The sequence below is a fragment of the Scyliorhinus torazame genome, chromosome 12, assembly GCF_047496885.1.
Source record: "Scyliorhinus torazame isolate Kashiwa2021f chromosome 12, sScyTor2.1, whole genome shotgun sequence".
Taxonomy (NCBI): Eukaryota; Metazoa; Chordata; class Chondrichthyes; order Carcharhiniformes; family Scyliorhinidae; genus Scyliorhinus; species Scyliorhinus torazame.
The window spans coordinates 229,548,480-229,563,058 of record NC_092718.1 but is presented as its reverse complement, the minus strand read 5'-3'; positions in this window follow the sequence as shown (position 1 = coordinate 229,563,058).

Sequence of the window (14,579 nt, the reverse complement as noted above, 5' to 3'; positions counted from 1 at the left end):
AACCCTAACCCTAACCCTATCCGTAACACGAACCCTAACCCTAACACGAATCTTAACCCTAACCCTAACCCTAGCTCTAAATTAGATGGAACGATGCAATTTTAAGCAACTTATTGGCTCCTAAAATGTGTAAATATTTTGCTGCGCGCACTGCGTGCGCAGATGTTGCGAGCTGATGGGGTCACCGCGTAGCGGCAGCAAGATGGCTCTCTTATATGAAGCGCCGCAAGAATTTTCCGACACTTTTTACAAACCCCTAACCCTAACCCTAACCCTATCCCTAACACGAACCCTACGCCTAACCCAAAACCTAACACGAAACCTAACCCTAACCCTAACCCTAACACGAACCCTAACCCTAACACGAACCCTAACCCTAACCCTAAACCTAACCCTAGCTCTAAATTAGATGGAACGATGCAATTTTAAGCAACTTATTGGCTCCTAAAATGTGTAAATATTTTGCGGCGCGCACCATGTGCGCAGATGTTGCGAGCCTATGGGGTCACCGTGTAGTGGCAGCAAGATGGCTCTCTTTTATGAAGCGCCGCAAGAATTTTCCGACACTTTTTACAAACCCCTAACCCTAACCCTAACCCGATCCCTAACACGAACCCTACCCCTAACCCTAACCCTAACACGAAACCTAACCCTAACCCTAAACCGAACACTAACACGAACCCTAACCCTAACACGTACCCTAACCCTAACCCTAACCCTAGCTCTAAATTAGATAGAACGATGCAATTTTAAGCAACTTATTGGCTCCAAAAATGTGTCAATATTTTGTGGCGCGCACTACGTGCGCAGATGTTGCGAGCCTATGGGGTCGCCGCGTAGCGGCAGCAAGATGGCTCTCTTTTATGAAGCGCCGCAAGAATTTTCCGACACTTTTTACAAACCCCTAACCCTAACCCTAACCCTATCCGTAACACGAACCCTAACCCTAACACGAACCTTAACCCTAACCCTAACCCTAGCTCTAAATTAGATGGAACGATGCAATTTTAAGCAACTTATTGGCTCCTAAAATGTGTAAATATTTTGCTGCGCGCACTGCGTGCGCAGATGTTGCGAGCCGATGGGGTCACCGCGTAGCGGCAGCAAGATGGCTCTCTTATATGAAGCGCCGCAAGAATTTTCCGACACTTTTTACAAACCCCGAACCCTAACCCTAACCCTATCCCTAACACGAACCCTACCCCTAACCTAACCCTAACACGAAACCTAACCCTAGCCCTAACCCTAACACTAACACGAACCCTAACCCTAACCCTATCCCTAACACGAACCCTACCCCAACCTAACCCTAACACGAAACCTAACCCTAGCCCTAACCCTAAACCTAACCCTAATTTGGCTCTCTTTTATGAAGCGCCGCAAGAATTTTCCGACACTTTTTACAAACCCCTAACCCTAACCCTAACACTATCCCTAACACGAACCCTACCCCTAACCCAAACCTAACCCTAACCCTAACCCTAACCCCTAACCCTAACCCTAACCTTATCCCGACCCCTAAACCTAAACCTAACCCTAACACGAAACCTAACCCTAACCCTAACCTTAACCCTAACACGAACCCTAACCCTAACACGAACCCTAACCCTAACCCTAGCTCTAAATTAGATGGAACGATGCAATTTTAAGCAACTTATTGGATCCTAAAATGTGTAAATATATTGCTGCGCGCACTGTGTGCGCAGATGTTGCGAGCCGATGGGGTCACCGCGTAGCGGCAGCAAGATGGCTCTCTTATATGAAGCACCGCAAGAATTTTCCGACACTTTTTACAAACCCCTAACCCTAACCCTAACCCTATCACTAACACGAACCCTAACCCTGACCCTAACCCTAACCCTAACCCTAACCCTAGCTCTAAATTAGATGGAACGATGCAATTTTAAGCAACTTATTGGCTCCTAAAATGTGTAAATATTTTGCGGCGCGCTCTACGTGTGCAGATGTTGCGAGCCTATGGGGTCGCCGCGTAGCGGCAGCAAGATAGCTCTCTTTTATGAAGCGCCGCAAGAATTTTCCGACACTTTTTACAAACCCCTAACCCTAACCCTATCCCTAACACGAACCCTAACCCTAACACGAACCCTAACCCTAACCCTAACCCTAGCTCTAAATTAGATGGAACGATGCAATTTTAAGCAACTTATTGGCTCCTAAAATGTGTAAATATTTTGCGGCGCGCACTACGTGCGCAGATGTTGCGAGCCTATGGGGTCGCCGTGTAGCGGCAGCAAGATGGTTCTCTTTTATGAAGCACCGCAAGAATTTTCCGACACTTTTTACAAACCACTAACCCTAACCCTAACCCTATCCCGAACCCTAAACCTAACCCTAACCCTAACACGAACCCTAACCCTAACACGAACCCTAACACGAACCCTAACCCTAACCCTAACCCTAGCTCTAAATTAGATGGAACGATGCAATTTTAAGCAACTTATTGGCTCCGAAAATGTGTAAATATTTTGCGGCGTGCACTACGTGCGCAGATGTTGCGAGCCTATGGGGTCGCCGCGTAGCGGCAGCAAGATGGGTCTCTTTTATGAAGTGCCGCAAGAATTTTCTGACACTTTTTACAAACCCCTAAACCTAACCCTAACCCTATCACTAACACGAACCCTACCCCTAACCCTAACCCTAACACGAAACCTAACCCATCCCTAACCCTAACTCTAACCCCTAACCCTAACCCTAGCCCGAACCCTAAACCTAACCCTAACCCTAACACGAAACCTAACCCTAACCCTAACCTTAACCCTAACACGAACCCTAACCCTAACACGAACCCTAACCCTAACCCTAACCCTAGCTCTAAATTAGATGGAACGATGCAATTTTAAGCAACTTATTGGCTCCTAAAATGTGTAAATATATTGCGGCGCGCACCACGTGCGCAGATGTTGCGAGCCTATGGGGTCGCCGCATAGCGGCAGCAAGATGGCTCTCTTTTATGAAGCACCGCAAGAATTTTCCGACACTTTTTACAAACCACTAACCCTAACCCTAACCCTAACCCTATCACTAACACGAACCCTAAACCTAACCCTAACCCTAACGCGAACCCTATCCCTAACACGAACCCTAACCCTAACCCTAACCCTAACCCTAGCTCTCAATTAGATGGAACGATGCAATTTTAAGCAACTTATTGGCTCTTAAAATGTGTACGCAGATGTTGCGAGCCTATGGGGTCGCCGTGTAGCGGCAGCAAGATGGCTCTCTTTTATGAAGCGCCGCAAGAATTTTCCGACACTTTTTACAAACCCCTAACCCTAACCCTAGCTCTAAATTAGATGCAACGATGCAATTTTAAGCAACTTATTGGCTCCGAAAATGTGTAAATATTTTGCGGCGTGCACTACGTGCGCAGATGTTGCGAGCCTATGGGGTCGCCGCGTAGCGGCAGCAAGATGGATCTGTTTTATGAAGCACCGCAAGAATTTTCCGACACTTTTTCCAAACCACTAACCCTAATCCTAACCCTATCCCGAACCCTAAACCTAACCCTAACCCTAACACGAACCCTAACCCTAACACGAACCCTAACACGAACCCTAACCCTAACCCTAACCCTAGCTCTAAATTAGATGGAACGATGCAATTTTAAGCAACTTATTGGCTCCGAAAATGTGTAAATATTTTGCGGCGTGCACTACGTGCGCAGATGTTGCGAGCCTATGGGGTCGCCGCGTAGCGGCAGCAAGATGGGTCTCTTTTATGAAGTGCCGCAAGAATTTTCTGACACTTTTTACAAACCCCTAAACCTAACCCTAACCCTATCACTAACACGAACCCTACCCCTAACCGTAACCCTAACACGAAACCTAACCCATCCCTAACCCTAACTCTAACCCCTAACCCTAACCCTAGCCCGAACCCTAAACCTAACCCTAACCCTAACACGAAACCTAACCCTAACCCTAACCTTAACCCTAACACGAACCCTAACCCTAACACGAACCCTAACCCTAACCCAAACCCTAGCTCTAAATTAGATGGAACGATGCAATTTTAAGCAACTTATTGGCTCCTAAAATGTGTAAATATATTGCGGCGCGCACCACGTGCGCAGATGTTGCGAGCCTATGGGGTCGCCGCGTAGCGGCAGCAAGATGGCTCTCTTTTATGAAGCACCGCAAGAATTTTCCGACACTTTTTACAAACCACTAACCCTAACCCTAACCCTAACCCTATCACTAACACGAACCCTAAACCTAACCCTAACCCTAACACGAACCCTAACCCTAACACGAACCCTAACCCTGACCCTAACCCTAACCCTAGCTCTCAATTAGATGGAACGATGCAATTTTAAGCAACTTATTGGCTCTTAAAATGTGTACGCAGATGTTGCGAGCCTATGGGGTCGCCGTGTAGCGGCAGCAAGATGGCTCTCTTTTATGAAGCGCCGCAAGAATTTTCCGACACTTTTTACAAACCCCTAACCCTAACCCTAGCTCTAAATTAGATGCAACGATGCAATTTTAAGCAACTTATTGGCTCCGAAAATGTGTAAATATTTTGCGGCGTGCACTACGTGCGCAGATGTTGCGAGCCTATGGGGTCGCCGCGTAGCGGCAGCAAGATGGATCTCTTTTATGAAGTGCCGCAAGAATTTTCTGACACTTTTTACAAACCCCTAACCCTAACCCTATCACTAACACGAACCCTACCCCTAACCCTAACCCTAACACGAAACCTAACCCATCCCTAACCCTAACTCTAACCCCTAACCCTAACCCTATCCCGAACCCTAAACCTAACCCTAAACCTAACACGAAACCTAACCCTAACCCTAACCTTAACCCTAACACGAACCCTAACCCTAACCCTAGCTCTAAATTAGATGGAACGATGCAATTTTAAGCAACTTATTGGCTCCTAAAATGTGTAAATATATTGCGGCGCGCACCACGTGCGCAGATGTTGAGAGCCTATGGGGTCACCGCGTAGTGGCAGCAAGATGGCTCTCTTTTATGAAGCGCCGCAAGAATTTTCCGACACTTTTTACAAACCCCTAACCCTAACCCTAACCCGATCCCTAACACGAACCCTACCCCTAACCCTAACCCTAACACGAAACCTAACCCTAACCCTAAACCTAACACTAACACGAACCCTAACCCTAACACGAACCCTAACCCTAACCCTAACCGTAACCCTAGCTCTAAATTAGATAGAACGATGCAATTTTAAGCAACTTATTGGCTCCAAAAATGTGTCAATATTTTGTGGCGCGCACAACGTGCGCAGATGTTGCGTGCCTATGGGGTCGCCGCGTAGCGGCAGCAAGATGGCTCTCTTTTATGAAGCGCCGCAAGAATTTTCCGACACTTTTTACAAAACCCTAACCCTAACCCTATCCGTAACACGAACCCTAACCCTAACACGAACCCTAACCGTAACCCTAACCCTAGCTCTAAATTAGATGGAACGATGCAATTTTAAGCAACTTATTGGCTCCTAAAATGTGTAAATATTTTGCTGCGCGCACAACGTGCGCAGATGTTGCGAGCCGATGGGGTCACCGCGTAGCGGCAGCAAGATGGCTCTCTTATATGAAGCGCCGCAAGAATTTTCCGACACTTTTTACAAACCCCTAACACTAACCCTAACCCTAACCCTATCACTAACACGAACCCTAACCCTGACCCTAACCCTAACCCTAACCCTAACCCTAACCCTAACACGAACCCTAACCCTAACCCTAACCCGAACCCTAGCTCTAAATTAGATGGAACGATGCAATTTTAAGCAACTTATTGGCTCCTAAAATGTGTAAATATTTTGCGGCGCGCACTACGTGCGCAGATATTGCGAGCCTATGGGGTCGCCGCGTAGCGGCAGCAAGATGGCTCTCTTTTATGAAGCGCCGCAAGAATTTTCTGACACTTTTTACAAACCCCTAACCCTAACCCTAACCCTATCCGTAACACGAACCCTAACCCTAACACGAACCCTAACCCTAACCCTAACCCTAGCTCTAAATTAGATGGAACGATGCAATTTTAAGCAACTTATTGGCTCCTAAAATGTGTAAATATTTTGCGGCGCGCACTACGTGCGCAGACGTTGCGAGCCTATGGGGTCGCCGCGTCGCGGCAGCAAGATGGGTCTCTTTTATGAAGTGCCGCAAGAATTTTCTGACACTTTTTACAAACCCCTAACCCTAACCCTAACCCTATCCCTAACACGAACCCTACCCCTAACCCTAACACTAACACGAAACCTAACCCAACCCTAATCCTAACTCTAACCCCTAACCCTAACCCTATCCCGAACCCTAAACCTAACCCTAACCCTAACCCTAACCCTAACACGAACCCTAACCCTAACCCTAACCCGAACCCTAGCTCTAAATTAGATGGAACGATGCAATTTTAAGCAACTTATTGGCTCCTAAAATGTGTAAATATTTTGCGGCGCGCACTACGTGCGCAGATATTGCGAGCCTATGGGGTCGCCGCGTAGCGGCAGCAAGATGGCTCTCTTTTATGAAGCGCCGCAAGAATTTTCTGACACTTTTTACAAACCCCTAACCCTAACCCTAACCCTATCCGTAACACAAACCCTAACCCTAACCCTAACACGAACCCTAACCCTAACCCTAGCTCTAAATTAGATGGAACGATGCAATTTTAAGCAACTTATTGGCTCCTAAAATGTGTAAATATTTTGCGGCGCGCACTACGTGCGCAGACGTTGCGAGCCTATGGGGTCGCCGCGTCGCGGCAGCAAGATGGGTCTCTTTTATGAAGTGCCGCAAGAATTTTCTGACACTTTTTACAAACCCCTAACCCTAACCCTAACCCTATCCCTAACACAAACCCTACCCCTAACCCAAACACTAACACGAAACCTAACCCAACCCTAATCCTAACTCTAACCCGTAACCCTAACCCTATCCCGAACCCTAAACCTAACCCTAACCCTAACACGAAACCTAACCCTAACCCTAACCTTAACCCTAACACGAACCCTAACCCTAACACGAACCCTAACCCTAACCCTAGCTCAAAATTAGATGGAACGATGCAATTTTAAGCAACATATTGGCTCCTATAATGTGTAAATATTTTGCGGCGCGCACTACGTGCGCAGATGTTGCGAGCCTCTGGGGTCGCCGCGTAGCGGCAGCAAGATGGCTCTCTTTTATGAAGCGCCGCAAGAATTTTCCGACACTTTTTACAAACCCCTAACCCTAACCATATCCCGAACCCTAAACCTAACCCTAACCCTAACACTAAACCTAACCCTAACCCTAACCCTAACACGAACCCTACCCCTAACACGAACCCTAACCCTAACCCTAACCCTAGCTCTAAATTAGATGGAACGATGCAATTTTAAGCAACTTATTGGCTCCTAAAATGTGTAAATATTTTGCGGGGCGCACAACGTGCGCAGATGTTGCGAGCCTATAGGGTCGCCGCGTAGCGGCAGCAAGATGGCTCACTTTTATGAAGCGCCGCAAGAATTTTCCAACACTTTTTACAAACCCCGAACCCTAACCCTAACCCTATCCCGAACACGAACCCTACCCCTAACCTAACCCTAACACGAAACCTAACCCTAGCCCTAACCCTAACACTAACACGAACCCTAACCCTAACCCTATCCCTAACACGAACCCTACACCAACCTAACCCTAACACGAAACCTAACCCTAGCCCTAACCCTAACCCTAACCCTAATTTGGCTCTCTTTTATGAAGCGCCGCAAGAATTTTCCGACACTTTTTACAAACCCCTAACCCTAACCCTAACACTATCCCTAACACGAACCCTACCCCTAACCCAAACCTAACCCTAACCCTAACCCCTAACCCTAACCCTAACCTTATCCCGGCCCCTAAACCTAAACCTAACCCTAACACGAAACCTAACCCTAACCCTAACCTTAACCCTAACACGAACCCTAACCCTAACACGAACCCTAACCCTAACCCTAGCTCTAAATTAGATGGAACGATGCAATTTTAAGCAACTTATTGGATCCTAAAATGTGTAAATATATTGCTGTGCGCACTGTGTGCGCAGATGTTGCGAGCCGATGGGGTCACCGCGTAGCGGCAGCAAGATGGCTCTCTTATATGAAGCACCGCAAGAATTTTCCGCCACTTTTTACAAACCCCTAACCCTAACCCTAACCCTAACCTTAACCCTAACACGAACCCTAACCCTAACACGAACCCTAACCCTAACCCTAGCTCTCAATTAGATGGAACGATGCAATTTTCAGCAACTTATTGGCTCCTAAAATGTGTAAATATTTTGCGGCGCGCACTACGTGCGCAGATATTGCGAGCCTATGGGGTCGCCGCGTAGCGGCAGCAAGATGGCTCTCTTTTATGAAGCGCCGCAAGAATTTTCCGACACTTTTTACAAACCCCTAACCCTAACCCTAACCCTATCCGTAACACGAACCCTAACCCTAACACGAACCCTAACCCTAACCCTAACCCTAGCTCTAAATTAGATGGAACGATGCAATTTTAAGCAACTTATTGGCTCCTAAAATGTGTAAATATTTTGCGGCGCGCACTACGTGCGCAGACGTTGCGAGCCTATGGGGTCGCCGCGTCGCGGCAGCAAGATGGGTCTCTTTTATGAAGTGCCGCAAGAATTTTCTGACACTTTTTACAAACCCCTAACCCTAACCCTAACCCTATCCCTAACACGAACCCTACCCCTAACCCTAACCCTAACACGAAACCTAACCCAACCCTAATCCTAACTCTAACCCCTAACCCTAACCCTATCCCGAACCCTAAACCTAACCCTAACCCTAACACGAAACCAACCCTAACCCTAACCTTAACCCTAACACGTACCCTAACCCTAACACGAACCCTAACCCTAACCCTAACCCTAGCTCTAAATTAGATGGAACGATGCAATTTTAAGCAACTTATTGGCTCCTATAATGTGTAAATATTTTGCGGCGCGCACTACGTGCGCAGATGTTGCGAGCCTCTGGGGTCGCCGCGTAGCGGCAGCAAGATGGCTCTCTTTTATGAAGCGCCGCAAGAATTTTCCGACACTTTTTACAAACCCCTAACCCTAACCATATCCCGAACCCTAAACCTAACCCTAACCCTAACACTAAACCTAACCCTAACCCTAACCCTAACACGAACCCTAACCCTAACACGAACCCTAACCCTAACCCTAACCCTAGCTCTAAATTAGATGGAACGATGCAATTTTAAGCAACTTATTGGCTCCTAAAATGTGTAAATATTTTGCGGGGCGCACAACGTGCGCAGATGTTGCGAGCCTATAGGGTCGCCTCGTAGCGGCAGCAAGATGGCTCACTTTTATGAAGCGGCGCAAGAATTTTCCAACACTTTTTACAAACCCCGAACCCTAACCCTAACCCTATCCCTAACACGAACCCTACCACTAACCTAACCCTAACACGAAACCTAACCCTAGCCCTAACCCTAACCCTAACACTAACACGAACCCTAACCCTAACCCTATCCCTAACACGAACCCTACCCCTAACCTAACCCTAACACGAAACCTAACCCTAGCCCTAACCCTAACCCTAACCCTAATTTGGCTCTCTTTTATGAAGCGCCGCAAGAATTTTCCGACACTTTTTACAAACCCCTAACCCTATCCCTAACCCTAACACTATCCCTAACACGAACCCTACCCCTAACCCAAACCTAACCCTAACCCTAACCCTAACCCCTAACCCTAACCCTAACCTTATCCCGACCCCTAAACCTAAACCTAACCCTAACACGAAACCTAACCCTAACCCTAACCTTAACCCTAACACGAACCCTAACCATAACACGAACCCTAACCCTAACCCTAACCCTAACCCTAGCTCTAAATTAGATGGAACGATGCAATTTTAAGCAACTTATTGGCTCCTAAAATGTGTAAATATATTGCTGCGCGCACTGCGTGCGCAGATGTTGCGAGCCGATGGGGTCACCGCATAGCGGCAGCAAGATGGCTCTCTTATATGAAGCACCGCAAGAATTTTCCGACACTTTTTACAAACCCCTAACCCTAACCCTAACCCTAACCCTAACCCTAACCCTATCACTAACACGAACCCAAACCTGACCCTAACCCTAACCCTAGCTCTAAATTAGATGGAACGATGCAATTTTAAGCAACTTATTGGCTCCTAAAATGTGTAAATATTTTGCGGCGCGCTCTACGTGTGCAGATGTTGCGAGCCTATGGGGTCGCCGCGTAGCGGCAGCAAGATGGTTCTCTTTTATGAAGCACCGCAAGAATTTTCCGACACTTTTTACAAACCACTAACCCTAACCCTAACCCTATCCCGAACCCTAAACCTAACCCTAACCCTAACACGAACCCTAACCCTAACACGAACCCTAACCCTAACACGAACCCTAACCCTAACCCTAACCCTAGCTCTCAATTAGATGGAACGATGCAATTTTAAGCAACTTATTGGCTCCTAAAATGTGTAAATATATTGATGCGCGCACTACGTGCGCAGATGTTGCGAGCCTATGGGGTCGCCGTGTAGCGGCAGCACGATGGCTCTCTTTTATGAAGCGCCGCAAGAATTTTCCGACACTTTTTACAAACCCCTAAACCTAACCCTAACCCTAGCTCTAAATTAGATGGAATGATGCAATTTTAAGCAACTTATTGGCTCCTAAAATGTGTAAATATTTTGCGGGGCGCACAACGTGCGCAGATGTTGCGAGCCTATAGGGTCGCCGCGTAGCGGCAGCAAGATGGCTCTCTTTTATGAAGCGCCGCAAGAATTTTCCGACACTTTTTACAAACCCCGAACCCTAACCCTAACCCTATCCCTAACATGAACCCTACCCCTAACCTAACCCTAACACGAAACCTAACTCTAACACGACCCTTAACCCTAACCCTAACCCTAACCCTAGCTCTAAATTAGATGGAACGATGCAATTTTCAGCAACTTCTTGGCTCCTAAAATGTGTAAATATTTTGCGGCACGCACTACGTGCGCAGATCTTGCGAGCCTATGGGGTCACCGCGTAGCGGCAGCAAGATGGCTCTCTTTTATGAAGCGCCGCAAGAATTTTCCGACACTTTTTACAAACCCCTAACCCTAACCCTAACACTATCGCTAACACGAACCCTACCCCTAACCCAAACCCTAACCCTAACCCTAACCCCTAACCCTAACCTTATCCCGAACCCTAAACCTAACCCTAACCCTAACACGAAACCTAACCCTAACCCTAACCTTAACCCTAACACGAACCCTAACCCTAACCCTAACCCTAGCTCTAAATTAGATGGAACGATGCAATTTTATGCAACTTATTGGCTCCTAAAATGTGTAAATATTTTGCGGCGTGCACCACGTGCGAAGATGTTGCGAGCCTATGGGGTCACCGCGTAGCGGCAGCAAGATGGCTCTCTTTTATGAAGCGCCGCAAGAATTTTCCGACACTTTTTACAAACCCCTAACCCTATCCCAAACACGAACCCTACCCCTAACCCTAACACGAAACCTAACCCCAACCCTAACCCTAACACGAACTCTAACCCTAACACGAACCCTAACCCTAACTCTAACCCGAGCTCTAAATTAGATGGAACGATGCAATTTTAAGCAACTTATTGGCTCCTAAAATGTGTAAATATTTTGCTGCGCGCACTGCGTGCGCAGATGTCGCGAGCCTATGGGGTCGCCGCTTAGCGGCAGCAAGATGGCTCTCTTATATGAAGCGCCGCAAGACTTTTCCGACACTTTTTACAAACCCCTAACCCTAACCCTAACCCTAACCCTATCCCTAACACGAACCCTACCCCTAACCCAAACCCTAACACGAAACCTAACCCTAACCCTAACCCTAACACGAACCCTAACACGAACCCTAACCCTCACCCTAACCCTAACCCTAGCTCTAAATTAGATGGAACGATGCAATTTTAAGCAACTTATTGGCTCCTAAAATGTGTAAATATTTTGCGGCGCGCACTACGTGCGCAGATGTTGCGAGCCTATGTGGTCGCCGCGTAGCGGCAGCAAGATTGCTCTCTTTTATGAAGCGCCGCAAGAATTTTCCGACACTTTTTACAAACCCCTAACCCTAACCCTATCCCTAACACGAAGCCTACCCCTAACCCTAACCCTAACACGAAACCTAACCCTAACCCTAACACGAACTCTAACCCTAACACGAATCCTAACCCTAACCCTAACCCTAACCCGATCCCTAACACGAACCCTACCCCTAACCCTAACCCTAACACGAAACCTAACCCTAACCCTAAACCTAACACTAACACGAACCCTAACCCTACCACGAACCCTAACCCTAACCCTAACCCAAGCTCTAAATTAGATGGAACGATACAATTTTAAGCATCTTATTGGCTCCTAAAATGTGTAAATATTTTGCGACGCGCACTACGTGCGCAGACGTTGTGAGCCTATGGGTTCGCCGCGTAGCGGCAGCAAGATGGCTCTCTTTTATGAAGCGCCGCAAGAATTTTCCGACACTTTTTACAAACCCCTAACCCTAACCCTATCCCTAACCCTATCCCTAACACGAACCCTACCCCTAACCCAAACCCTAACACGAAACCTAACCCTAACCCAAACCCTAACACGAAACCTAACCCTAACCCTAACCCTAACCCTAACACGAACCCTAACCCTAACACGAACCCTAACCCTAGCCCTAACCCTAACCCTAGCTCTAAATTAGATGGAACGATGCAATTTTAACCAACTTATTGGCTCCTAAAATGTGTAAATATTTTGCGGCGCGCACTACGTGCGCAGATGTTGTGAGCCTATGGGTTCGCCGCGTAGCGGCAGCAAGATGGCTCTTTTATGAAGCGCCGCAAGAATTTTCCGACACTTTTTACAAACACCTAACCCTAACCCTATCCCTAACACGAACCCTACCCCTAACCCTAACCCTAACACGAAACCTAACCCTAACACGAACTCTAACCCTAACACGAATCCTAACCCTAACACGTACCCTAACCCTAACCCTAACCCTAGCTCTAAATTAGATAGAACGATGCAATTTTAAGCAACTTATTGGCTCCAAAAATGTGTCAATATTTTGTGGCGCGCACTACGTGCGCAGATGTTGCGAGCCTATGGGGTCGCCGCGTAGCGGCAGCAAGATGGCTCTCTTTTATGAAGCGCCGCAAGAATTTTCCGACACTTTTTACAAACCCCTAACCCTAACCCTAACCCTATCCGTAACACGAACCCTAACCCTAACACGAACCTTAACCCTAACCCTAACCCTAGCTCTAAATTAGATGGAACGATGCAATTTTAAGCAACTTATTGGCTCCTAAAATGTGTAAATATTTTGCTGCGCGCACTGCGTGCGCAGATGTTGCGAGCCGATGGGGTCACCGCGTAGCGGCAGCAAGATGGCTCTCTTATATGAAGCGCCGCAAGAATTTTCCGACACTTTTTACAAACCCCTAACCCTAACCCTAACCCTAACCCTATCCCTAACACGAACCCTACCCCTAACCCAAACCCTAACACGAAACCTAACCCTAACCCTAACCCTAACACGAACCCTAACCCTAACCCTAACCCTAGCTCTAAATTAGATGGAACGATGCAATTTTAAGCAACTTATTGGCTCCTAAAATGTGTAAATATTTTGCTGCGCGCACTGCGTGCGCAGATGTTGCGAGCCTATGGGGTCGCCGCCTAGCGGCAGCAAGATGGCTCTCTTTTATGAAGCGCCGCAAGAATTTTCCGACACTTTTTACAAACCCCTAACCCTATCCCTAACACGAACCCTAACCCTAACCCTAACACGGAACCTAACCCTAACCCTAACACGAACCCTAACCCTAACACGAACCCTAACCCTAACACTAACCCTAGCTCTAAATTAGATGGAACGATGCAATTTTAAGCAACTTATTGGCTCCTAAAATGTGTAAATATTTTGCTGCGCGCACTTCGTGCGCAGATGTTGCGAGCCTATGGGGTCGCCGCGTAGCGGCAGCAAGATGGCTCTCTTTTATGAAGCGCCGCAAGAATTTTCCGACACTTTTTACAAACCCCTACCCCTAACCCTAACCCTAACCCTATCCCGAACCCTACCCCTAAATCTAACCCTAACACGAAACCTAACCCTAACCCTAACCCTAACACGAACTCTAACCCTAACACGAACCCGAACCCTAACCCTAGCTCTAAATTAGCATCGTTCCATCTAATTTAGAGCTAGGGTTAGGGTTCGTGTTAGGGTTAGGTTTCGTGTTAGGGTTAGGGTTAGGGGTAGGGTTCGTGTTAGGGATAGGGTTAGGGTTAGGTGTTTGTAAAAAGTGTCGGAAAATTCTTGCGGCGCTTCATAAAAGAGAGCCATCTTGCTGCCGCTACGCGGCGAACCCATAGGCTCACAACATCTGCGCACGTAGTGCGCGCCGCAAAATATTTACACATTTTAGGAGCCAATAAGTTGCTTAAAATTGCATCGTTCCATCTAATTTAGAGCTAGGGTTAGGGTTAGGGCTAGGGTTAGGGTTCGTGTTAGGGTTAGGGTTCGTGTTAGGGTTAGGGTTAGGGTTAGG